The sequence below is a fragment of the Scylla paramamosain genome, unplaced genomic scaffold, assembly GCF_035594125.1.
Source record: "Scylla paramamosain isolate STU-SP2022 unplaced genomic scaffold, ASM3559412v1 Contig147, whole genome shotgun sequence".
NCBI classification, from domain to species: domain Eukaryota; kingdom Metazoa; phylum Arthropoda; class Malacostraca; order Decapoda; family Portunidae; genus Scylla; species Scylla paramamosain.
The window spans coordinates 76,954-104,308 of NW_026973812.1; the positions used below are offsets into that span (position 1 = coordinate 76,954).

The 27,355-nt window shown below is 45.3% G+C and overlaps 1 long non-coding RNA gene across 1 annotated transcript in view; it reads right to left on the reverse strand.

The window, feature by feature from the left end:
* Positions 1-26,001, reverse strand: part of LOC135099559 (uncharacterized) — a 58,522-nt gene extending 32,521 nt beyond the window's left edge. Inside the window, exons 1-10 of the long non-coding RNA XR_010268117.1 lie at positions 25,808-26,001; positions 24,475-24,591; positions 20,215-20,414; positions 18,886-19,002; positions 14,331-14,530; positions 13,008-13,124; positions 8,489-8,688; positions 7,152-7,268; positions 2,661-2,860; positions 1,367-1,483 (exon numbers count right to left, since the gene is read on the reverse strand). This is a non-coding gene — a long non-coding RNA (uncharacterized LOC135099559). The remainder of the gene's footprint in view (positions 1-1,366; positions 1,484-2,660; positions 2,861-7,151; positions 7,269-8,488; positions 8,689-13,007; positions 13,125-14,330; positions 14,531-18,885; positions 19,003-20,214; positions 20,415-24,474; positions 24,592-25,807) is intronic.
* Positions 26,002-27,355: the final 1,354 nt, after the last annotated feature.

A 27,355-nucleotide genomic window follows, 5' to 3' on the forward strand; every position in this document is an offset into this window, starting at 1 on the left:
CCACCTCATGCCTGCTTGGTGTGAAAGAGTCTGCTGGGACAAATGACCTACACAGCAACTTGTATCAGTCCCCCAGATGTGTTCCTGGAAGCTCAGTGTTATGGATGCAGTGTGACATGCTGACTTAGGGAAGGCTGTCTGTCGTGGCTGCACCTTGCTGTGGCTAAGAAAAGGCTGTGTTTGTTTGAAGTGCTGTACTGGTCATGCTGGGAAGTGTACAGGTCACCATTAGTAGTAGAAATGTTGCACTAGAATGAAATTAGTTGGGAAATGTAATGCATAATTATTGGCAGGGAAAAGATGGTGACAGGGATGCTGGGACGTGCTTCACTGTGCACCGTGGTGGCCGCCCCTTGGTGCTTGGCGGTACCTTATAGGGCATCAAGGGGCAGTTATTGTAGTCTCATCTTACAGCAAAACAAGTAAAAGAAAAAAAATAGTAATAATAATAATAATAATATAAAAATTTTTTTATCATTGTCTTGATGAGCACAAATCTTTCCCTGCCAATACATAAACAGCACATTTTTTCACTAAATTTCACCATTGTAGTACACATTTATACTAGTAATGATGACCTGTAGACTTTCCAGGCATGACAACACTTGAAACACAACCATTTTGTTAGCTACAGCATAGAGCAGCCACCAGACAGCCTTCCCCCACGTCAGCATGTCACACACTGAATCTGTCAGTCTGCTTTCAAGAACACATGAGGGACTAACAGGAGTTGCCATGTACTTAATTTCCTGCAGATTCTTTCACACCAAGGAGTAGCAAGTTGGAAGTCTGTGATTGTAACTATCCTGCTCAATTTCAGCTTCTATTCTAATCTCTACTTAATCTCCATATAGTTCCATTTTGGCCATAAGTCACTGTTTACTTAATCAATCCCTCCTAAGACACTGCACTTTTTTCAGATTATAGAGCTGATAGGTCTCGGTAGGGGGTTGAGTGGTGGCTTGAGAGGGCCTTGGTGGGGGCTGACAGGGTTTGGTAGGGCTTGGCAGGGGTGACAGCAAAGGCTTCTGTTTAAAATCTCACATCTCAAGCCACCTCATTACTTGAGAGGTGACAAAGGGCTTGGCAGAGCTTGACAGGGATTGGTAGAGGTGACAGAGGCAGGCAGGAGTGACAGGGGATGACAAGGAACACCTCAAAATTAATGTACACGCATATACAGACCGACTGCCCCTCTAAAAATGCTTCAAACTTTCCTTGTTTTGTATAAGCTTGAGCACCTGGTACACTCACGGGCACACAGCACCCCCGGGCCGTCCCCCAACACCTCAGGACTCGGGAAAGGGGGGTTCCCAGGCCGGGATGGAAATAAATAAATAAAAATAAAAGCTGGAACCGGCCTTACCTTTCTTGAGGGCGTCTTCTTTATGTCTGTACATATTTCCACGGTGGCACACGCTACTAGCCGCCCCCTGGACACGCCTCTCGCCACCTCACGCATGTACAGACCGACTGCCCCTCTCTGAAAAGCAACAAATTCAGCCCTATATCAAGTCTGACTCGTGCCTGTTTACATTTCTCTGGGTCTCTGTCAGGGCTCAGGCGTGTAGAATGGAAGAATGATAGAAAACGAAAGATTTTCAGGGGAAACTAGTTATAAGTCTATTATAAAATACCGTGATACAACCACTAATAATGTCTTAATAATGCACTTTTTCCTAACAGTATACCGAGGTCGACAAACTGAAAGGCTTTGGAGTAGTCAACAAAGACTGATTTCACTAATTAATTGCTTGGTATGTCAGTCACTTTGAATCGTCTTTTTGCCTTGTGACTAATTTTTAATGTCTCGGTTAGGTTAGGATAGGTTAGGTTAGGTTAGGTTAGGTTAGGTTAGGTTAGGTCAGGTCAGGTTAGGTTAGGTTAGGTTAGGTTAGGTCAGGTTAGGTTAGGTTAGGTTAGGTTAGGTCAGGTCAGGTCAGGTTAGGTTAGGTTAGGTTAGGTTAGGTAAGGTTAGGTTAGGTTAGGTTAGGTTAAAAAAAAAAGAGATTTTTTTTCAGGTGAGGGCCAGTTAGGTTGTTTTTGTGGTACAGATTTAAGGTACAGTGACACATGGTACAGTGGCTTATGGTGAAGGTAGACAAGGCCTTCCTGCACCATTAGCACCATAGAGTACAGTGCTGTGGTACTGTAGCACTGAAATATTAAGCAAACACAAAAAAAAAAAAGATATTTTTTTTCAGGTGAGGGCCAGTTAGGTTGTTTTTGTGGTACAGTTTTAAGGTACAGTGACGCATGGTACAGTCGCTTATGGTGAAGGTAGACAAGGCCTTCCTGCACCATTAGCATCATAGGGTACAGTGATGTGGTATTGTAGCACTGAAATATTAAGAACACGAAAAAAAAAACGATATATTTTTTTTTAAGTGAGGGCCAGTTAGGTTAAGTTTTTGGGGTACAGTTTAAATGTACAGTGACGCATGGTATAGTGGCTTATGGTGCAGGTAGACAAGGCCTTCCTGCACCATTAGCACCACACAGAGAGAGAGAGAGAGAGAGAGAGAGAGAGAGAGAGAGAGAGAGAGAGAGAGAGAGAGAGAGAGAGAGAGAGACTTAACCAAACCTAACTAACTGAATTAATATAAACCTAACCTGATGGAAAGAAATAAAGAAAAAATAAAAGCTGCAACCGGCCTTACCTTTCTTGAGAAGCGTCTTTTTTATGTTTTTATATATTTCCCTGGTGGCAGACGCTACTAGCCGCCCCCTGGCGACACCCCTCGCCACCTCACACATGTACAGACCGACTGCCGCTTTAAAAAGCAACAAATTCACTCCTATATCAAGTCTGACTGGTGCGTTTGTTTACATTTCTCTGGGTCTCGGTCTGGACTCAGGCCTGCAGGATGGGAGAATGTTAGAAAACGAGAGATTTTCAGGCAAAACTAATATAAGTTAATGTTGTGATACAAAACTACAACCACTAATAATAATATACCTCATGTTTTAATAATGCCAAGACAATACAAGATAAACATTAATGACTTACAATGAAAAACAAGATGGAGATAGACAAATTAGGAAAGAAATAGGTTTCTATAGAGTATTACTGTGTGTGTGTGTGTGTGTGTGTGTGTGTGTGTGTGTCACTAATTTCTATCTCTTTCTCTCTCTCCTGAGAACTATTTCATATTGCTGTACATCAACATGAAATATCACCACACAAGCCTCTCTCTCTTTCTCTGCACCTCACAACACAACACAACACTTTATCACACTAATCAGTAAACAATACCAAAAGCTCCCCTTCTGCAGGCCTGACTCCTCCCTTTCATTCAGACCCTTTCTTTCCCTCTCTCTCAGCTTGCCCGCCTTCGTATCTGCGTCTATATTTACTCTTGATTCAAGTATACAACTCTACACCATACTGACCTATAGGTACAGTGCAAATAGCTTTTCTTCCTCCCTGTTTTTCCTGTCTCTCTGCCTGTCTGCCTCTTTCTCCCTCTCTACTGACTCATGGCTCAAAGATACAAGTCTAATTAAGCTTTGAACCTCTCTGTCTCTACAATATCATAAAACCTCAACACTCCAAACCAAACCAACCCTGCCAACACCTACCTGTCTCTCTGCCTCAGTCAGTCAGTCAGTCAGTCAGTCAGTCAGTCAGTCAGTCAGTCAGCCATTCAACCAGCTAGCTAGCCATTCAACCAACCAGCCAATCAATCAGTCACTCAGCTAGTCAGTCAGTCAGTCAGTCAGTCAGTCAGTCAGTCAGTCAGTCAGTCAGCCAGTCAGTCAGCCATTCAACCAGCCAGCTAGCCATTCAACCAACTAGCCAATCAATCAGTCACTCAGCTAGTCAGTCAGTCAGTCAGTCAGTCAGTCAGTCAGTCAGTCAGTCAGTCAGTCAGTCAGCCATTCAACCAGCCAGCTAGCCATTCAACCAACCAGCCAATCAATCAGTCACTCAGCTAGTCAGTTAGTCAGTCAGTCAGTCAGTCAGTCAGTCAGTCAGTCAGTCAGTTAGTCAGTCAGTCAGCCATTCAACCAGCCAGCTAGCCATTCAACCAACCAGCCAATCAATCAGTCACTCAGTTAGTCAGTCAGTCAGTCAGTCAGTCAGTCAGTCAGTCAGTCAGTCAGTTAGCCATTCAACCAGCCAGCTAGCCATTCAACCAACCAGCCAATAAATCAGTCACTCAGCTAGTCAGTCAGTCAGTCAGTCAGTCAGTCAGTCAGTCAGTCAGTCAGTCAGTCAGCCATTCAACCAGCCAGCTAGGCATTCAACCAACCAGCCAATCAATCAGTCACTCAGCTAGTCAGTCAGTCAGTCAGTCAGTCAGTCAGTCAGTCAGTCAGTCAGTCAGCCAGTCAGTCAGCCATTCAACCAGCCAGCTAGCCATTCAACCAACTAGCCAATCAATCAGTCACTCAGTCAGTCAGTCAGTCAGTCAGTCAGTCAGCCATTCAACCAGCCAGCTAGCCATTCAACCAACCAGCCAATCAATCAGTCACTCAGCTAGTCAGTTAGTCAGTCAGTCAGTCAGTCAGTCAGTCAGTCAGTCAGTCAGTCAGTCAGTCAGCCATTCAACCAGCCAGCTAGCCATTCAACCAACCAGCCAATCAATCAGTCACTCAGTTAGTCAGTCAGTCAGTCAGTCAGTCAGTCAGTCAGTCAGTCAGTCAGTCAGTCAGTCAGTTAGCCATTCAACCAGCCAGCTAGCCATTCAACCAACCAGCCAATCAATCAGTCACTCAGCTAGTCAGTCAGTCAGTCAGTCAGTCAGTCAGTCAGTCAGTCAGTCAGTCAGTCAGTCAGTCAGCCATTCAACCAGCCAGCTAGGCATTCAACCAACCAGCCAATCAATCAGTCACTCAGCTAGTCAGTCAGTCAGTCAGTCAGTCAGTCAGTCAGTCAGTCAGTCAGTTAGTCAGTCAGTCAGCTAGTCAGTCAGCCATTCAACCAGCCAGCTAGCCATTCAACCAACTAGCCAATCAATCAGTCACTCAGCTAGTCAGTCAGTCAGTCAGTCAGTCAGTCAGTCAGTCAGTCAGTCAGTCAGTCAGCCATTCAACCAGCCAGCTAGCCATTCAACCAACCAGCCAATCAATCAGTCACTCAGCTAGTCAGTTAGTCAGTCAGTCAGTCAGTCAGTCAGTCAGTCAGTCAGTCAGTCAGCCATTCAACCAGCCAGCTAGCCATTCAACCAACCAGCCAATCAATCAGTCACTCAGTCAGTCAGTCAGTCAGTCAGTCAGTCAGTCAGTCAGTTAGCCATTCAACCAGCCAGCTAGCCATTCGACAAACCAGCCAATCAATCAGTCACTCAGCTAGTCAGTCAGTTAGTCAGTCAGTCAGTCAGTCAGTCAGTCAGTCAGTCAGTCAGTCAGTCAGTCAGTCAGTCAGTCAGCCATTCAATCAGCCAGCTAGGCATTCAACCAACCAGCCAATCAATCAGTCACTCAGCTAGTCAGTCAGTCAGTCAGTCAGTCAGTCAGTCAGTCAGCCATTCAACCAACCAGCTAGCCACCCAACTAGCTAACCAGCCAGTCAATCAGTCACTCAGCCAGCCAGTCAGTCAGTCAGTCAGTTAGTAAGCCAGCCAGCAAGCCAGCCAGCCAGCCAGTCAGTCAGTCAGTCAGTCAGTCACTCAGCCAGCGAGTCAGCCGGCCAGCCAGTCAGTTAGTTCTGTGGGCCTGTGTATGGTTCTGGTGGGCGTCTGTTTGGTTTGTGTTAGGTTCAGCTAGCCCTCTGTTTGGTCTCTGGGCCATAGATGCAGCAAGACCGGTTCAAAATTCCAAGCACTGACGCACTGCACAGACTACCACCTCATGCCTGCTTGGTGTGAAAGAGTCTGCTGGGACAAATGACCTACACAGCAACTTGTATCAGTCCCCCAGATGTGTTCCTGGAAGCTCAGTGTTATGGATGCAGTGTGACATGCTGACTTGGGGAAGGCTGTCTGTCGTGGCTGCACCTTGCTGTGGCTAAGAAAAGGCTGTGTTTGTTTGAAGTGCTTGACTGGTCATGCTGGGAAGTGTACAGGCCACCATTAGTAGTAGAAATGTTGCACTAGAATGAAATTAGTTGGGAAATGTAATGTATAATTATTGGCAGGGAAAAGATGGTGACAGGGATGCTGGGACGTGCTTCACTGTGCACCGTGGTGGCCGCCCCTTGGTGCTTGGCGGTACCTTATAGGGCATCAAGGGGCAGTTATTGTAGTCTCATCTTACAGCAAAACAAGTAAAAGAAAAAAAATAGTAATAATAATAATAATAAAAAATTTTTTTTATCATTGTCTTGATGAGCACAAATCTTTCCCTGCCAATACATAAACAGCACATTTTTTCACTAAATTTCACCATTGTAGTACACATTTATACTAGTAATGATGACCTGTAGACTTTCCAGGCATGACAACACTTGAAACACAACCATTTTGTTAGCTACAGCATAGAGCAGCCACCAGACAGCCTTCCCCCACGTCAGCATGTCACACACTGAATCTGTCAGTCTGCTTTCAAGAACACATGAGGGACTAACAGGAGTTGCCATGTACTTAATTTCCTGCAGATTCTTTCACACCAAGGAGTAGCAAGTTGGAAGTCTGTGATTGTAACTATCCTGCTCAATTTCAGCTTCTATTCTAATCTCTACTTAATCTCCATATAGTTCCATTTTGGCCATAAGTCACTGTTTACTTAATCAATCCCTCCTAAGACACTGCACTTTTTTCAGATTATAGAGCTGATAGGTCTCGGTAGGGGGTTGAGTGGTGGCTTGAGAGGGCCTTGGTGGGGGCTGACAGGGTTTGGTAGGGCTTGGCAGGGGTGACAGCAAAGGCTTCTGTTTAAAATCTCACATCTCAAGCCACCTCATTACTTGAGGGGTGACAAAGGGCTTGGCAGAGCTTGACAGGGATTGGTAGAGGTGACAGAGGCAGGCAGGAGTGACAGGGGATGACAAGGAACACCTCAAAATTAATGTACACGCATGTACAGACCGACTGCCCCTCTAAAAATGCTTCAAACTTTCCTTGTTTTGTATAAGCTTGAGCACCTGGTACACTCACGGGCACACAGCACCCCCGGGCCGTCCCCCAACACTTCAGGACTCGGGAAAGGGGTGTCCCAGGCCGGGATGGAAATAAATAAATAAAAATAAAAGCTGGAACCGGCCTTACCTTTCTTGAGGGCGTCTTCTTTATGTCTGTACATATTTCCACGGTGGCACACGCTACTAGCCGCCCCCTGGACACGCCTCTCGCCACCTCACGCATGTACAGACCGACTGCCCCTCTCTGAAAAGCAACAAATTCAGCCCTATATCAAGTCTGACTCGTGCCTGTTTACATTTCTCTGGGTCTCTGTCAGGGCTCAGGCGTGTAGAATGGGAGAATGGTAGAAAACGAAAGATTTTCAGGGGAAACTAATTATAAGTCTATTATAAAATACCGTGATACAACCACTAATAATGTCTTAATAATGCACTTTTTCCTAACAGTATACTGAGGTCGACAAACTGAAAGGCTTTGGAGTAGTCAACAAAGACTGATTTCACTAATTAATTGCTTGGTATGTCAGTCACTTTGAATCGTCTTTTTGCCTTGTGACTAATTTTTAATGTCTCGGTTAGGTTAGGTTAGGTTAGGTTAGGTTAGGTAAGGTTAGGTTAGGTTAGGTTAGGTTAGGTTAGGTTAGGTCAGGTCAGGTTAGGTTAGGTTAGGTTAGGTTAGGTTAGGTCAGGTTAGGTTAGGTTAGGTTAGGTTAGGTTAGGTTAGGTCAGGTCAGGTCAGGTTAGGTTAGGTTAGGTTAGGTTAGGTAAGGTTAGGTTAGGTTAGGTTAGGTTAAAAAAAAAAAGATATTTTTTTTCAGGTGAGGGCCAGTTAGGTTGTTTTTGTGGTAGAGATTTAAGGTACAGTGACACATGGTACAGTGGCTTATGGTGAAGGTAGACAAGGCCTTCCTGCACCATTAGCACCATAGAGTACAGTGCTGTGGTACTGTAGCACTGAAATATTAAGCAAACACAAAAAAAAAAAAGATATTTTCTTTCAGGTGAGGGCCAGTTAGGTTGTTTTTGTGGTACAGTTTTAAGGTACAGTGACGCATGGTACAGTCGCTTATGGTGAAGGTAGACAAGGCCTTCCTGCACCATTAGCATCATAGGGTACAGTGATGTGGTATTGTAGCACTGAAATATTAAGAACACGAAAAAAAAACGATATATTTTTTTTTAAGTGAGGGCCAGTTAGGTTAAGTTTTTGGGGTACAGTTTAAATGTACAGTGACGCATGGTATAGTGGCTTATGGTGCAGGTAGACAAGGCCTTCCTGCACCATTAGCACCACAGAGAGAGAGAGAGAGAGAGAGAGAGAGAGAGAGAGAGAGAGAGAGAGAGAGAGAGAGAGAGAGAGAGAGAGAGAGAGAGAGACTTAACCAAACCTAACTAACTGAATTAATATAAACCTAACCTGATGGAAAGAAATAAAGAAAAAATAAAAGCTGCAACCGGCCTTACCTTTCTTGAGAAGCGTCTTTTTTATGTTTTTACATATTTCCCTGGTGGCAGACGCTACTAGCCGCCCCCTGGCGACACCCCTCGCCACCTCACACATGTACAGACCGACTGCCGCTTTAAAAAGCAACAAATTCACTCCTATATCAAGTCTGACTGGTGCGTTTGTTTACATTTCTCTGGGTCTCGGTCTGGACTCAGGCCTGCAGGATGGGAGAATGTTAGAAAACGAGAGATTTTCAGGCAAAACTAATATAAGTTAATGTTGTGATACAAAACTACAACCACTAATAATAATATACCTCATGTTTTAATAATGCCAAGACAATACAAGATAAACATTAATGACTTACAATGAAAAACAAGATGGAGATAGACAAATTAGGAAAGAAATAGGTTTCTATAGAGTATTACTGTGTGTGTGTGTGTGTGTGTGTGTGTGTGTGTGTGTCACTAATTTCTATCTCTTTCTCTCTCTCCTGAGAACTATTTCATATTGCTGTACATCAACATGAAATATCACCACACAAGCCTCTCTCTCTTTCTCTGCACCTCACAACACAACACAACACTTTATCACACTAATCAGTAAACAATACCAAAAGCTCCCCTTCTGCAGGCCTGACTCCTCCCTTTCATTCAGACCCTTTCTTTCCCTCTCTCTCAGCTTGCCCGCCTTCGTATCTGCGTCTATATTTACTCTTGATTCAAGTATACAACTCTACACCATACTGACCTATAGGTACAGTGCAAATAGCTTTTCTTCCTCCCTGTTTTTCCTGTCTCTCTGCCTGTCTGCCTCTTTCTCCCTCTCTACTGACTCATGGCTCAAAGATACAAGTCTAATTAAGCTTTGAACCTCTCTGTCTCTACAATATCATAAAACCTCAACACTCCAAACCAAACCAACCCTGCCAACACCTACCTGTCTCTCTGCCTCAGTCAGTCAGTCAGTCAGTCAGTCAGTCAGTCAGTCAGTCAGTCAGCCATTCAACCAGCTAGCTAGCCATTCAACCAACCAGCCAATCAATCAGTCACTCAGCTAGTCAGTCAGTCAGTCAGTCAGTCAGTCAGTCAGTCAGTCAGTCAGTCAGCCAGTCAGTCAGCCATTCAACCAGCCAGCTAGCCATTCAACCAACTAGCCAATCAATCAGTCACTCAGCTAGTCAGTCAGTCAGTCAGTCAGTCAGTCAGTCAGTCAGTCAGTCAGTCAGTCAGTCAGCCATTCAACCAGCCAGCTAGCCATTCAACCAACCAGCCAATCAATCAGTCACTCAGCTAGTCAGTTAGTCAGTCAGTCAGTCAGTCAGTCAGTCAGTCAGTCAGTCAGTTAGTCAGTCAGTCAGCCATTCAACCAGCCAGCTAGCCATTCAACCAACCAGCCAATCAATCAGTCACTCAGTTAGTCAGTCAGTCAGTCAGTCAGTCAGTCAGTCAGTCAGTCAGTCAGTTAGCCATTCAACCAGCCAGCTAGCCATTCAACCAACCAGCCAATAAATCAGTCACTCAGCTAGTCAGTCAGTCAGTCAGTCAGTCAGTCAGTCAGTCAGTCAGTCAGTCAGTCAGCCATTCAACCAGCCAGCTAGGCATTCAACCAACCAGCCAATCAATCAGTCACTCAGCTAGTCAGTCAGTCAGTCAGTCAGTCAGTCAGTCAGTCAGTCAGTCAGTCAGCCAGTCAGTCAGCCATTCAACCAGCCAGCTAGCCATTCAACCAACTAGCCAATCAATCAGTCACTCAGTCAGTCAGTCAGTCAGTCAGTCAGTCAGTCAGTCAGTCAGTCAGCCATTCAACCAGCCAGCTAGCCATTCAACCAACCAGCCAATCAATCAGTCACTCAGCTAGTCAGTTAGTCAGTCAGTCAGTCAGTCAGTCAGTCAGTCAGTCAGTCAGTCAGTCAGTCAGCCATTCAACCAGCCAGCTAGCCATTCAACCAACCAGCCAATCAATCAGTCACTCAGTTAGTCAGTCAGTCAGTCAGTCAGTCAGTCAGTCAGTCAGTCAGTCAGTCAGTCAGTCAGTTAGCCATTCAACCAGCCAGCTAGCCATTCAACCAACCAGCCAATCAATCAGTCACTCAGCTAGTCAGTCAGTCAGTCAGTCAGTCAGTCAGTCAGTCAGTCAGTCAGTCAGTCAGTCAGTCAGCCATTCAACCAGCCAGCTAGGCATTCAACCAACCAGCCAATCAATCAGTCACTCAGCTAGTCAGTCAGTCAGTCAGTCAGTCAGTCAGTCAGTCAGTTAGTCAGTCAGTCAGCTAGTCAGTCAGCCATTCAACCAGCCAGCTAGCCATTCAACCAACTAGCCAATCAATCAGTCACTCAGCTAGTCAGTCAGTCAGTCAGTCAGTCAGTCAGTCAGTCAGTCAGTCAGTCAGTCAGTCAGTCAGCCATTCAACCAACCAGCCAATCAATCAGTCACTCAGCTAGTCAGTTAGTCAGTCAGTCAGTCAGTAAGTCAGTCAGTCAGTCAGTCAGTCAGCCATTCAACCAGCCAGCTAGCCATTCAACCAACCAGCCAATCAATCAGTCACTCAGTTAGTCAGTCAGTCAGTCAGTCAGTCAGTCAGTCAGTCAGTCAGTCAGTTAGCCATTCAACCAGCCAGCTAGCCATTCGACAAACCAGCCAATCAATCAGTCACTCAGCTAGTCAGTCAGTCAGTTAGTCAGTCAGTCAGTCAGTCAGTCAGTCAGTCAGTCAGTCAGTCAGTCAGTCAGTCAGTCAGTCAGCCATTCAATCAGCCAGCTAGGCATTCAACCAACCAGCCAATCAATCAGTCACTCAGCTAGTCAGTCAGTCAGTCAGTCAGTCAGTCAGTCAGTCAGCCATTCAACCAACCAGCTAGCCACCCAACTAGCTAACCAGCCAGTCAATCAGTCACTCAGCCAGCCAGTCAGTCAGTCAGTCAGTCAGTTAGTAAGCCAGCCAGCAAGCCAGCCAGCCAGCCAGTCAGTCAGTCAGTCAGTCAGTCACTCAGCCAGCGAGTCAGCCGGCCAGCCAGTCAGTTAGTTCTGTGGGCCTGTGTATGGTTCTGGTGGGCGTCTGTTTGGTTTGTGTTAGGTTCAGCTAGCCCTCTGTTTGGTCTGTGTTTGGTCTCTGGGCCATAGATGCAGCAAGACCGGTTCAAAATTCCAAGCACTGACGCACTGCACAGACTACCACCTCATGCCTGCTTGGTGTGAAAGAGTCTGCTGGGACAAATGACCTACACAGCAACTTGTATCAGTCCCCCAGATGTGTTCCTGGAAGCTCAGTGTTATGGATGCAGTGTGACATGCTGACTTAGGGAAGGCTGTCTGTCGTGGCTGCACCTTGCTGTGGCTAAGAAAAGGCTGTGTTTGTTTGAAGTGCTGTACTGGTCATGCTGGGAAGTGTACAGGTCACCATTAGTAGTAGAAATGTTGCACTAGAATGAAATTAGTTGGGAAATGTAATGCATAATTATTGGCAGGGAAAAGATGGTGACAGGGATGCTGGGACGTGCTTCACTGTGCACCGTGGTGGCCGCCCCTTGGTGCTTGGCGGTACCTTATAGGGCATCAAGGGGCAGTTATTGTAGTCTCATCTTACAGCAAAACAAGTAAAAGAAAAAAAATAGTAATAATAATAATAATATAAAAATTTTTTTATCATTGTCTTGATGAGCACAAATCTTTCCCTGCCAATACATAAACAGCACATTTTTTCACTAAATTTCACCATTGTAGTACACATTTATACTAGTAATGATGACCTGTAGACTTTCCAGGCATGACAACACTTGAAACACAACCATTTTGTTAGCTACAGCATAGAGCAGCCACCAGACAGCCTTCCCCCACGTCAGCATGTCACACACTGAATCTGTCAGTCTGCTTTCAAGAACACATGAGGGACTAACAGGAGTTGCCATGTACTTAATTTCCTGCAGATTCTTTCACACCAAGGAGTAGCAAGTTGGAAGTCTGTGATTGTAACTATCCTGCTCAATTTCAGCTTCTATTCTAATCTCTACTTAATCTCCATATAGTTCCATTTTGGCCATAAGTCACTGTTTACTTAATCAATCCCTCCTAAGACACTGCACTTTTTTCAGATTATAGAGCTGATAGGTCTCGGTAGGGGGTTGAGTGGTGGCTTGAGAGGGCCTTGGTGGGGGCTGACAGGGTTTGGTAGGGCTTGGCAGGGGTGACAGCAAAGGCTTCTGTTTAAAATCTCACATCTCAAGCCACCTCATTACTTGAGAGGTGACAAAGGGCTTGGCAGAGCTTGACAGGGATTGGTAGAGGTGACAGAGGCAGGCAGGAGTGACAGGGGATGACAAGGAACACCTCAAAATTAATGTACACGCATATACAGACCGACTGCCCCTCTAAAAATGCTTCAAACTTTCCTTGTTTTGTATAAGCTTGAGCACCTGGTACACTCACGGGCACACAGCACCCCCGGGCCGTCCCCCAACACCTCAGGACTCGGGAAAGGGGGGGTCCCAGGCCGGGATGGAAATAAATAAATAAAAATAAAAGCTGGAACCGGCCTTACCTTTCTTGAGGGCGTCTTCTTTATGTCTGTACATATTTCCACGGTGGCACACGCTACTAGCCGCCCCCTGGACACGCCTCTCGCCACCTCACGCATGTACAGACCGACTGCCCCTCTCTGAAAAGCAACAAATTCAGCCCTATATCAAGTCTGACTCGTGCCTGTTTACATTTCTCTGGGTCTCTGTCAGGGCTCAGGCGTGTAGAATGGAAGAATGATAGAAAACGAAAGATTTTCAGGGGAAACTAGTTATAAGTCTATTATAAAATACCGTGATACAACCACTAATAATGTCTTAATAATGCACTTTTTCCTAACAGTATACTGAGGTCGACAAACTGAAAGGCTTTGGAGTAGTCAACAAAGACTGATTTCACTAATTAATTGCTTGGTATGTCAGTCACTTTGAATCGTCTTTTTGCCTTGTGACTAATTTTTAATGTCTCGGTTAGGTTAGGATAGGTTAGGTTAGGTTAGGTTAGGTTAGGTTAGGTTAGGTTAGGTCAGGTCAGGTTAGGTTAGGTTAGGTTAGGTTAGGTCAGGTTAGGTTAGGTTAGGTTAGGTTAGGTCAGGTCAGGTCAGGTTAGGTTAGGTTAGGTTAGGTTAGGTAAGGTTAGGTTAGGTTAGGTTAGGTTAAAAAAAAAAGAGATTTTTTTTCAGGTGAGGGCCAGTTAGGTTGTTTTTGTGGTACAGATTTAAGGTACAGTGACACATGGTACAGTGGCTTATGGTGAAGGTAGACAAGGCCTTCCTGCACCATTAGCACCATAGAGTACAGTGCTGTGGTACTGTAGCACTGAAATATTAAGCAAACACAAAAAAAAAAAAGATATTTTTTTTCAGGTGAGGGCCAGTTAGGTTGTTTTTGTGGTACAGTTTTAAGGTACAGTGACGCATGGTACAGTCGCTTATGGTGAAGGTAGACAAGGCCTTCCTGCACCATTAGCATCATAGGGTACAGTGATGTGGTATTGTAGCACTGAAATATTAAGAACACGAAAAAAAAAACGATATATTTTTTTTTAAGTGAGGGCCAGTTAGGTTAAGTTTTTGGGGTACAGTTTAAATGTACAGTGACGCATGGTATAGTGGCTTATGGTGCAGGTAGACAAGGCCTTCCTGCACCATTAGCACCACACAGAGAGAGAGAGAGAGAGAGAGAGAGAGAGAGAGAGAGAGAGAGAGAGAGAGAGAGAGAGAGAGAGAGAGAGAGAGAGAGAGAGAGAGAGAGAGAGACTTAACCAAACCTAACTAACTGAATTAATATAAACCTAACCTGATGGAAAGAAATAAAGAAAAAATAAAAGCTGCAACCGGCCTTACCTTTCTTGAGAAGCGTCTTTTTTATGTTTTTACATATTTCCCTGGTGGCAGACGCTACTAGCCGCCCCCTGGCGACACCCCTCGCCACCTCACACATGTACAGACCGACTGCCGCTTTAAAAAGCAACAAATTCACTCCTATATCAAGTCTGACTGGTGCGTTTGTTTACATTTCTCTGGGTCTCGGTCTGGACTCAGGCCTGCAGGATGGGAGAATGTTAGAAAACGATAGATTTTCAGGCAAAACTAATATAAGTTAATGTTGTGATACAAAACTACAACCACTAATAATAATATACCTCATGTTTTAATAATGCCAAGACAATACAAGATAAACATTAATGACTTACAATGAAAAACAAGATGGAGATAGACAAATTAGGAAAGAAATAGGTTTCTATAGAGTATTACTGTGTGTGTGTGTGTGTGTGTGTGTGTGTGTGTGTGTCACTAATTTCTATCTCTTTCTCTCTCTCCTGAGAACTATTTCATATTGCTGTACATCAACATGAAATATCACCACACAAGCCTCTCTCTCTTTCTCTGCACCTCACAACACAACACAACACTTTATCACACTAATCAGTAAACAATACCAAAAGCTCCCCTTCTGCAGGCCTGACTCCTCCCTTTCATTCAGACCCTTTCTTTCCCTCTCTCTCAGCTTGCCCGCCTTCGTATCTGCGTCTATATTTACTCTTGATTCAAGTATACAACTCTACACCATACTGACCTATAGGTACAGTGCAAATAGCTTTTCTTCCTCCCTGTTTTTCCTGTCTCTCTGCCTGTCTGCCTCTTTCTCCCTCTCTACTGACTCATGGCTCAAAGATACAAGTCTAATTAAGCTTTGAACCTCTCTGTCTCTACAATATCATAAAACCTCAACACTCCAAACCAAACCAACCCTGCCAACACCTACCTGTCTCTCTGCCTCAGTCAGTCAGTCAGTCAGTCAGTCAGTCAGTCAGTCAGTCAGTCAGCCATTCAACCAGCCAGCTAGCCATTCAACCAACCAGCCAATCAATCAGTCACTCAGCTAGTCAGTCAGTCAGTCAGTCAGTCAGTCAGTCAGTCAGTCAGTCAGTCAGTCAGTCAGCCAGTCAGTCAGCCATTCAACCAGCCAGCTAGCCATTCAACCAACTAGCCAATCAATCAGTCACTCAGCTAGTCAGTCAGTCAGTCAGTCAGTCAGTCAGTCAGTCAGTCAGTCAGTCAGTCAGCCATTCAACCAGCCAGCTAGCCATTCAACCAACCAGCCAATCAATCAGTCACTCAGCTAGTCAGTTAGTCAGTCAGTCAGTCAGTCAGTCAGTCAGTCAGTCAGTCAGTCAGTCAGTCAGTCAGTCAGCCATTCAACCAGCCAGCTAGCCATTCAACCAACCAGCCAATCAATCAGTCACTCAGTCAGTCAGTCAGTCAGTCAGTCAGTCAGTCAGTCAGTCAGTCAGTCAGTCAGTCAGTCAGTCAGTTAGCCATTCAACCAGCCAGCTAGCCATTCAACCAACCAGCCAATAAATCAGTCACTCAGCTAGTCAATCAGTCAGTCAGTCAGTCAGTCAGTCAGTCAGTCAGTCAGTCAGTCAGTCAGCCATTCAACCAGCCAGCTAGGCATTCAACCAACCAGCCAATCAATCAGTCACTCAGCTAGTCAGTCAGTCAGTCAGTCAGTCAGTCAGTCAGTCAGTCAGTCAGTCAGCCAGTCAGTCAGCCATTCAACCAGCCAGCTAGCCATTCAACCAACTAGCCAATCAATCAGTCACTCAGTCAGTCAGTCAGTCAGTCAGTCAGTCAGTCAGTCAGTCAGTCAGTCAGTCAGTCAGCCATTCAACCAGCCAGCTAGCCATTCAACCAACCAGCCAATCAATCAGTCACTCAGCTAGTCAGTTAGTCAGTCAGTCAGTCAGTCAGTCAGTCAGTCAGTCAGTCAGTCAGTCAGTCAGCCATTCAACCAGCCAGCTAGCCATTCAACCAACCAGCCAATCAATCAGTCACTCAGTTAGTCAGTCAGTCAGTCAGTCAGTCAGTCAGTCAGTCAGTCAGTTAGCCATTCAACCAGCCAGCTAGCCATTCAACCAACCAGCCAATCAATCAGTCACTCAGCTAGTCAGTCAGTCAGTCAGTCAGTCAGTCAGTCAGTCAGTCAGTCAGTCAGTCAGTCAGTCAGTCAGTCAGTCAGCCATTCAACCAGCCAGCTAGGCATTCAACCAACCAGCCAATCAATCAGTCACTCAGCTAGTCAGTCAGTCAGTCAGTCAGTCAGTCAGTCAGTCAGTTAGTCAGTCAGTCAGCCAGTCAGTCAGCCATTCAACCAGCCAGCTAGCCATTCAACCAACTAGCCAATCAATCAGTCACTCAGCTAGTCAGTCAGTCAGTCAGTCAGTCAGTCAGTCAGTCAGTCAGTCAGTCAGTCAGTCAGTCAGCCATTCAACCAACCAGCCAATCAATCAGTCACTCAGCTAGTCAGTTAGTCAGTCAGTCAGTCAGTAAGTCAGTCAGTCAGTCAGTCAGTCAGCCATTCAACCAGCCAGCTAGCCATTCAACCAACCAGCCAATCAATCAGTCACTCAGTTAGTCAGTCAGTCAGTCAGTCAGTCAGTCAGTCAGTCAGTCAGTCAGTTAGCCATTCAACCAGCCAGCTAGCCATTCGACAAACCAGCCAATCAATCAGTCACTCAGCTAGTCAGTCAGTCAGTTAGTCAGTCAGTCAGTCAGTCAGTCAGTCAGTCAGTCAGTCAGTCAGTCAGTCAGTCAGTCAGTCAGCCATTCAACCAGCCAGCTAGGCATTCAACCAACCAGCCAATCAATCAGTCACTCAGCTAGTCAGTCAGTCAGTCAGTCAGTCAGTCAGTCAGTCAGCCATTCAACCAACCAGCTAGCCACCCAACTAGCTAACCAGCCAGTCAATCAGTCACTCAGCCAGCCAGTCAGTCAGTCAGTCAGTCAGTTAGTAAGCCAGCCAGCAAGCCAGCCAGCCAGCCAGTCAGTCAGTCAGTCAGTCAGTCACTCAGCCAGCGAGTCAGCCGGCCAGCCAGTCAGTTAGTTCTGTGGGCCTGTGTATGGTTCTGGTGGGCGTCTGTTTGGTTTGTGTTAGGTTCAGCTAGCCCTCTGTTTGGTCTGTGTTTGGTCTCTGGGCCATAGATGCAGCAAGACCGGTTCAAAATTCCAAGCACTGACGCACTGCACAGACTACCACCTCATGCCTGCTTGGTGTGAAAGAGTCTGCTGGGACAAATGACCTACACAGCAACTTGTATCAGTCCCCCAGATGTGTTCCTGGAAGCTCAGTGTTATGGATGCAGTGTGACATGCTGACTTAGGGAAGGCTGTCTGTCGTGGCTGCACCTTGCTGTGGCTAAGAAAAGGCTGTGTTTGTTTGAAGTGCTGTACTGGTCATGCTGGGAAGTGTACAGGTCACCATTAGTAGTAGAAATGTTGCACTAGAATGAAATTAGTTGGGAAATGTAATGCATAATTATTGGCAGGGAAAAGATGGTGACAGGGATGCTGGGACGTGCTTCACTGTGCACCGTGGTGGCCGCCCCTTGGTGCTTGGCGGTACCTTATAGGGCATCAAGGGGCAGTTATTGTAGTCTCATCTTACAGCAAAACAAGTAAAAGAAAAAAAATAGTAATAATAATAATAATATAAAAATTTTTTTATCATTGTCTTGATGAGCACAAATCTTTCCCTGCCAATACATAAACAGCACATTTTTTCACTAAATTTCACCATTGTAGTACACATTTATACTAGTAATGATGACCTGTAGACTTTCCAGGCATGACAACACTTGAAACACAACCATTTTGTTAGCTACAGCATAGAGGAGCCACCAGACAGCCTTCCCCCACGTCAGCATGTCACACACTGAATCTGTCAGTCTGCTTTCAAGAACACATGAGGGACTAACAGGAGTTGCCATGTACTTAATTTCCTGCAGATTCTTTCACACCAAGGAGTAGCAAGTTGGAAGTCTGTGATTGTAACTATCCTGCTCAATTTCAGCTTCTATTCTAATCTCTACTTAATCTCCATATAGTTCCATTTTGGCCATAAGTCACTGTTTACTTAATCAATCCCTCCTAAGACACTGCACTTTTTTCAGATTATAGAGCTGATAGGTCTCGGTAGGGGGTTGAGTGGTGGCTTGAGAGGGCCTTGGTGGGGGCTGACAGGGTTTGGTAGGGCTTGGCAGGGGTGACAGCAAAGGCTTCTGTTTAAAATCTCACATCTCAAGCCACCTCATTACTTGAGAGGTGACAAAGGGCTTGGCAGAGCTTGACAGGGATTGGTAGAGGTGACAGAGGCAGGCAGGAGTGACAGGGGATGACAAGGAACACCTCAAAATTAATGTACACGCATATACAGACCGACTGCCCCTCTAAAAATGCTTCAAACTTTCCTTGTTTTGTATAAGCTTGAGCACCTGGTACACTCACGGGCACACAGCACCCCCGGGCCGTCCCCCAACACCTCAGGACTCGGGAAAGGGGGGGTCCCAGGCCGGGATGGAAATAAATAAATAAAAATAAAAGCTGGAACCGGCCTTACCTTTCTTGAGGGCGTCTTCTTTATGTCTGTACATATTTCCACGGTGGCACACGCTACTAGCCGCCCCCTGGACACGCCTCTCGCCACCTCACGCATGTACAGACCGACTGCCCCTCTCTGAAAAGCAACAAATTCAGCCCTATATCAAGTCTGACTCGTGCCTGTTTACATTTCTCTGGGTCTCTGTCAGGGCTCAGGCGTGTAGAATGGAAGAATGATAGAAAACGAAAGATTTTCAGGGGAAACTAGTTATAAGTCTATTATAAAATACCGTGATACAACCACTAATAATGTCTTAATAATGCACTTTTTCCTAACAGTATACTGAGGTCGACAAACTGAAAGGCTTTGGAGTAGTCAACAAAGACTGATTTCACTAATTAATTGCTTGGTATGTCAGTCACTTTGAATCGTCTTTTTGCCTTGTGACTAATTTTTAATGTCTCGGTTAGGTTAGGATAGGTTAGGTTAGGTTAGGTTAGGTTAGGTTAGGTTAGGTTAGGTCAGGTCAGGTTAGGTTAGGTTAGGTTAGGTTAGGTCAGGTTAGGTTAGGTTAGGTTAGGTTAGGTCAGGTCAGGTCAGGTTAGGTTAGGTTAGGTTAGGTTAGGTAAGGTTAGGTTAGGTTAGGTTAGGTTAAAAAAAAAAGAGATTTTTTTTCAGGTGAGGGCCAGTTAGGTTGTTTTTGTGGTACAGATTTAAGGTACAGTGACACATGGTACAGTGGCTTATGGTGAAGGTAGACAAGGCCTTCCTGCACCATTAGCACCATAGAGTACAGTGCTGTGGTACTGTAGCACTGAAATATTAAGCAAACACAAAAAAAAAAAAGATATTTTTTTTCAGGTGAGGGCCAGTTAGGTTGTTTTTGTGGTACAGTTTTAAGGTACAGTGACGCATGGTACAGTCGCTTATGGTGAAGGTAGACAAGGCCTTCCTGCACCATTAGCATCATAGGGTACAGTGATGTGGTATTGTAGCACTGAAATATTAAGAACACGAAAAAAAAAACGATATATTTTTTTTTAAGTGAGGGCCAGTTAGGTTAAGTTTTTGGGGTACAGTTTAAATGTACAGTGACGCATGGTATAGTGGCTTATGGTGCAGGTAGACAAGGCCTTCCTGCACCATTAGCACCACACAGAGAGAGAGAGAGAGAGAGAGAGAGAGAGAGAGAGAGAGAGAGAGAGAGAGAGAGAGAGAGAGAGAGAGAGAGAGAGAGAGAGAGAGAGAGAGAGAGAGAGACTTAACCAAACCTAACTAACTGAATTAATATAAACCTAACCTGATGGAAAGAAATAAAGAAAAAATAAAAGCTGCAACCGGCCTTACCTTTCTTGAGAAGCGTCTTTTTTATGTTTTTACATATTTCCCTGGTGGCAGACGCTACTAGCCGCCCCCTGGCGACACCCCTCGCCACCTCACACATGTACAGACCGACTGCCGCTTTAAAAAGCAACAAATTCACTCCTATATCAAGTCTGACTGGTGCGTTTGTTTACATTTCTCTGGGTCTCGGTCTGGACTCAGGCCTGCAGGATGGGAGAATGTTAGAAAACGATAGATTTTCAGGCAAAACTAATATAAGTTAATGTTGTGATACAAAACTACAACCACTAATAATAATATACCTCATGTTTTAATAATGCCAAGACAATACAAGATAAACATTAATGACTTACAATGAAAAACAAGATGGAGATAGACAAATTAGGAAAGAAATAGGTTTCTATAGAGTATTACTGTGTGTGTGTGTGTGTGTGTGTGTCACTAATTTCTATCTCTTTCTCTCTCTCCTGAGAACTATTTCATATTGCTGTACATCAACATGAAATATCACCACACAAGCCTCTCTCTCTTTCTCTGCACCTCACAACACAACACAACACTTTATCACACTAATCAGTAAACAATACCAAAAGCTCCCCTTCTGCAGGCCTGACTCCTCCCTTTCATTCAGACCCTTTCTTTCCCTCTCTCTCAGCTTGCCCGCCTTCGTATCTGCGTCTATATTTACTCTTGATTCAAGTATACAACTCTACACCATACTGACCTATAGGTACAGTGCAAATAGCTTTTCTTCCTCCCTGTTTTTCCTGTCTCTCTGCCTGTCTGCCTCTTTCTCCCTCTCTACTGACTCATGGCTCAAAGATACAAGTCTAATTAAGCTTTGAACCTCTCTGTCTCTACAATATCATAAAACCTCAACACTCCAAACCAAACCAACCCTGCCAACACCTACCTGTCTCTCTGCCTCAGTCAGTCAGTCAGTCAGTCAGTCAGTCAGTCAGTCAGTCAGTCAGCCATTCAACCAGCCAGCTAGCCATTCAACCAACCAGCCAATCAATCAGTCACTCAGCTAGTCAGTCAGTCAGTCAGTCAGTCAGTCAGTCAGTCAGTCAGTCAGTCAGTCAGTCAGCCAGTCAGTCAGCCATTCAACCAGCCAGCTAGCCATTCAACCAACTAGCCAATCAATCAGTCACTCAGCTAGTCAGTCAGTCAGTCAGTCAGTCAGTCAGTCAGTCAGTCAGTCAGTCAGTCAGCCATTCAACCAGCCAGCTAGCCATTCAACCAACCAGCCAATCAATCAGTCACTCAGCTAGTCAGTTAGTCAGTCAGTCAGTCAGTCAGTCAGTCAGTCAGTCAGTCAGTCAGTCAGTCAGTCAGTCAGCCATTCAACCAGCCAGCTAGCCATTCAACCAACCAGCCAATCAATCAGTCACTCAGTCAGTCAGTCAGTCAGTCAGTCAGTCAGTCAGTCAGTCAGTCAGTCAGTCAGTCAGTCAGTCAGTTAGCCATTCAACCAGCCAGCTAGCCATTCAACCAACCAGCCAATAAATCAGTCACTCAGCTAGTCAATCAGTCAGTCAGTCAGTCAGTCAGTCAGTCAGTCAGTCAGTCAGTCAGTCAGCCATTCAACCAGCCAGCTAGGCATTCAACCAACCAGCCAATCAATCAGTCACTCAGCTAGTCAGTCAGTCAGTCAGTCAGTCAGTCAGTCAGTCAGTCAGTCAGTCAGCCAGTCAGTCAGCCATTCAACCAGCCAGCTAGCCATTCAACCAACTAGCCAATCAATCAGTCACTCAGTCAGTCAGTCAGTCAGTCAGTCAGTCAGTCAGTCAGTCAGTCAGTCAGTCAGTCAGCCATTCAACCAGCCAGCTAGCCATTCAACCAACCAGCCAATCAATCAGTCACTCAGCTAGTCAGTTAGTCAGTCAGTCAGTCAGTCAGTCAGTCAGTCAGTCAGTCAGTCAGTCAGTCAGCCATTCAACCAGCCAGCTAGCCATTCAACCAACCAGCCAATCAATCAGTCACTCAGTTAGTCAGTCAGTCAGTCAGTCAGTCAGTCAGTCAGTCAGTCAGTTAGCCATTCAACCAGCCAGCTAGCCATTCAACCAACCAGCCAATCAATCAGTCACTCAGCTAGTCAGTCAGTCAGTCAGTCAGTCAGTCAGTCAGTCAGTCAGTCAGTCAGTCAGTCAGTCAGTCAGTCAGTCAGCCATTCAACCAGCCAGCTAGGCATTCAACCAACCAGCCAATCAATCAGTCACTCAGCTAGTCAGTCAGTCAGTCAGTCAGTCAGTCAGTCAGTCAGTTAGTCAGTCAGTCAGCCAGTCAGTCAGCCATTCAACCAGCCAGCTAGCCATTCAACCAACTAGCCAATCAATCAGTCACTCAGCTAGTCAGTCAGTCAGTCAGTCAGTCAGTCAGTCAGTCAGTCAGTCAGTCAGTCAGTCAGTCAGCCATTCAACCAACCAGCCAATCAATCAGTCACTCAGCTAGTCAGTTAGTCAGTCAGTCAGTCAGTAAGTCAGTCAGTCAGTCAGTCAGTCAGCCATTCAACCAGCCAGCTAGCCATTCAACCAACCAGCCAATCAATCAGTCACTCAGTTAGTCAGTCAGTCAGTCAGTCAGTCAGTCAGTCAGTCAGTCAGTCAGTTAGCCATTCAACCAGCCAGCTAGCCATTCGACAAACCAGCCAATCAATCAGTCACTCAGCTAGTCAGTCAGTCAGTTAGTCAGTCAGTCAGTCAGTCAGTCAGTCAGTCAGTCAGTCAGTCAGTCAGTCAGTCAGTCAGTCAGCCATTCAACCAGCCAGCTAGGCATTCAACCAACCAGCCAATCAATCAGTCACTCAGCTAGTCAGTCAGTCAGTCAGTCAGTCAGTCAGTCAGTCAGCCATTCAACCAACCAGCTAGCCACCCAACTAGCTAACCAGCCAGTCAATCAGTCACTCAGCCAGCCAGTCAGTCAGTCAGTCAGTCAGTTAGTAAGCCAGCCAGCAAGCCAGCCAGCCAGCCAGTCAGTCAGTCAGTCAGTCAGTCACTCAGCCAGCGAGTCAGCCGGCCAGCCAGTCAGTTAGTTCTGTGGGCCTGTGTATGGTTCTGGTGGGCGTCTGTTTGGTTTGTGTTAGGTTCAGCTAGCCCTCTGTTTGGTCTGTGTTTGGTCTCTGGGCCATAGATGCAGCAAGACCGGTTCAAAATTCCAAGCACTGACGCACTGCACAGACTACCACCTCATGCCTGCTTGGTGTGAAAGAGTCTGCTGGGACAAATGACCTACACAGCAACTTGTATCAGTCCCCCAGATGTGTTCCTGGAAGCTCAGTGTTATGGATGCAGTGTGACATGCTGACTTAGGGAAGGCTGTCTGTCGTGGCTGCACCTTGCTGTGGCTAAGAAAAGGCTGTGTTTGTTTGAAGTGCTGTACTGGTCATGCTGGGAAGTGTACAGGTCACCATTAGTAGTAGAAATGTTGCACTAGAATGAAATTAGTTGGGAAATGTAATGCATAATTATTGGCAGGGAAAAGATGGTGACAGGGATGCTGGGACGTGCTTCACTGTGCACCGTGGTGGCCGCCCCTTGGTGCTTGGCGGTACCTTATAGGGCATCAAGGGGCAGTTATTGTAGTCTCATCTTACAGCAAAACAAGTAAAAGAAAAAAAATAGTAATAATAATAATAATATAAAAATTTTTTTATCATTGTCTTGATGAGCACAAATCTTTCCCTGCCAATACATAAACAGCACATTTTTTCACTAAATTTCACCATTGTAGTACACATTTATACTAGTAATGATGACCTGTAGACTTTCCAGGCATGACAACACTTGAAACACAACCATTTTGTTAGCTACAGCATAGAGGAGCCACCAGACAGCCTTCCCCCACGTCAGCATGTCACACACTGAATCTGTCAGTCTGCTTTCAAGAACACATGAGGGACTAACAGGGGTGACAGCAAAGGCTTCTGTTTAAAATCTCACATCTCAAGCCACCTCATTACTTGAGAGGTGACAAAGGGCTTGGCAGAGCTTGACAGGGATTGGTAGAGGTGACAGAGGCAGGCAGGAGTGACAGGGGATGACAAGGAACACCTCAAAATTAATGTACACGCATATACAGACCGACTGCCCCTCTAAAAATGCTTCAAACTTTCCTTGTTTTGTATAAGCTTGAGCACCTGGTACACTCACGGGCACACAGCACCCCCGGGCCGTCCCCCAACACCTCAGGACTCGGGAAAGGGGGGGTCCCAGGCCGGGATGGAAATAAATAAATAAAAATAAAAGCTGGAACCGGCCTTACCTTTCTTGAGGGCGTCTTCTTTATGTCTGTACATATTTCCACGGTGGCACACGCTACTAGCCGCCCCCTGGACACGCCTCTCGCCACCTCACGCATGTACAGACCGACTGCCCCTCTCTGAAAAGCAACAAATTCAGCCCTATATCAAGTCTGACTCGTGCCTGTTTACATTTCTCTGGGTCTCTGTCAGGGCTCAGGCGTGTAGAATGGAAGAATGATAGAAAACGAAAGATTTTCAGGGGAAACTAGTTATAAGTCTATTATAAAATACCGTGATACAACCACTAATAATGTCTTAATAATGCACTTTTTCCTAACAGTATACTGAGGTCGACAAACTGAAAGGCTTTGGAGTAGTCAACAAAGACTGATTTCACTAATTAATTGCTTGGTATGTCAGTCACTTTGAATCGTCTTTTTGCCTTGTGACTAATTTTTAATGTCTCGGTTAGGTTAGGATAGGTTAGGTTAGGTTAGGTTAGGTTAGGTTAGGTTAGGTTAGGTCAGGTCAGGTTAGGTTAGGTTAGGTTAGGTTAGGTCAGGTTAGGTTAGGTTAGGTTAGGTTAGGTCAGGTCAGGTCAGGTTAGGTTAGGTTAGGTTAGGTTAGGTAAGGTTAGGTTAGGTTAGGTTAGGTTAAAAAAAAAAGAGATTTTTTTTCAGGTGAGGGCCAGTTAGGTTGTTTTTGTGGTACAGATTTAAGGTACAGTGACACATGGTACAGTGGCTTATGGTGAAGGTAGACAAGGCCTTCCTGCACCATTAGCACCATAGAGTACAGTGCTGTGGTACTGTAGCACTGAAATATTAAGCAAACACAAAAAAAAAAAAGATATTTTTTTTCAGGTGAGGGCCAGTTAGGTTGTTTTTGTGGTACAGTTTTAAGGTACAGTGACGCATGGTACAGTCGCTTATGGTGAAGGTAGACAAGGCCTTCCTGCACCATTAGCATCATAGGGTACAGTGATGTGGTATTGTAGCACTGAAATATTAAGAACACGAAAAAAAAAACGATATATTTTTTTTTAAGTGAGGGCCAGTTAGGTTAAGTTTTTGGGGTACAGTTTAAATGTACAGTGACGCATGGTATAGTGGCTTATGGTGCAGGTAGACAAGGCCTTCCTGCACCATTAGCACCACACAGAGAGAGAGAGAGAGAGAGAGAGAGAGAGAGAGAGAGAGAGAGAGAGAGAGAGAGAGAGAGAGAGAGAGAGAGAGAGAGAGAGAGAGAGAGAGAGAGAGAGAGAGACTTAACCAAACCTAACTAACTGAATTAATATAAACCTAACCTGATGGAAAGAAATAAAGAAAAAATAAAAGCTGCAACCGGCCTTACCTTTCTTGAGAAGCGTCTTTTTTATGTTTTTACATATTTCCCTGGTGGCAGACGCTACTAGCCGCCCCCAGGCGACACCCCTCGCCACCTCACACATGTACAGACCGACTGCCGCTTTAAAAAGCAACAAATTCACTCCTATATCAAGTCTGACTGGTGCGTTTGTTTACATTTCTCTGGGTCTCGGTCTGGACTCAGGCCTGCAGGATGGGAGAATGTTAGAAAACGAGAGATTTTCAGGCAAAACTAATATAAGTTAATGTTGTGATACAAAACTACAACCACTAATAATAATATACCTCATGTTTTAATAATGCCAAGACAATACAAGATAAACATTAATGACTTACAATGAAAAACAAGATGGAGATAGACAAATTAGGAAAGAAATAGGTTTCTATAGAGTATTACTGTGTGTGTGTGTGTGTGTGTGTGTGTGTGTGTGTGTGTATCACTAATTTCTATCTCTTTCTCTCTCTCCTGAGAACTATTTCATATTGCTGTACATCAACATGAAATATCACCACACAAGCCTCTCTCTCTTTCTCTGCACCTCACAACACAACACAACACTTTATCACACTAATCAGTAAACAATACCAAAAGCTACCCTTCTGCAGGCCTGACTCCTCCCTTTCATTCAGACCCTTTCTTTCCCTCTCTCTCAGCTTGCCCGCCTTCGTATCTGCGTCTATATTTACTCTTGATTCAAGTATACAACTCTACACCATACTGACCTATAGGTACAGTGCAAATAGCTTTTCTTCCTCCCTGTTTTTCCTGTCTCTCTGCCTGTCTGCCTCTTTCTCCCTCTCTACTGACTCATGGCTCAAAGATACAAGTCTAATTAAGCTTTGAACCTCTCTGTCTCTACAATATCATAAAACCTCAACACTCCAAACCAAACCAACCCTGCCAACACCTACCTGTCTCTCTGCCTCAGTCAGTCAGTCAGTCAGTCAGTCAGTCAGTCAGTCAGTCAGTCAGCCATTCAACCAGCCAGCTAGCCATTCAACCAACCAGCCAATCAATCAGTCACTCAGCTAGTCAGTCAGTCAGTCAGTCAGTCAGTCAGTCAGTCAGTCAGTCAGTCAGTCAGCCAGTCAGTCAGCCATTCAACCAGCCAGCTAGCCATTCAACCAACTAGCCAATCAATCAGTCACTCAGCTAGTCAGTCAGTCAGTCAGTCAGTCAGTCAGTCAGTCAGTCAGTCAGTCAGTCAGCCATTCAACCAGCCAGCTAGCCATTCAACCAACCAGCCAATCAATCAGTCACTCAGCTAGTCAGTTAGTCAGTCAGTCAGTCAGTCAGTCAGTCAGTCAGTCAGTCAGTCAGTCAGTCAGTCAGTCAGCCATTCAACCAGCCAGCTAGCCATTCAACCAACCAGCCAATCAATCAGTCACTCAGTTAGTCAGTCAGTCAGTCAGTCAGTCAGTCAGTCAGTCAGTCAGTCAGTCAGTCAGTCAGTTAGCCATTCAACCAGCCAGCTAGCCATTCAACCAACCAGCCAATAAATCAGTCACTCAGCTAGTCAGTCAGTCAGTCAGT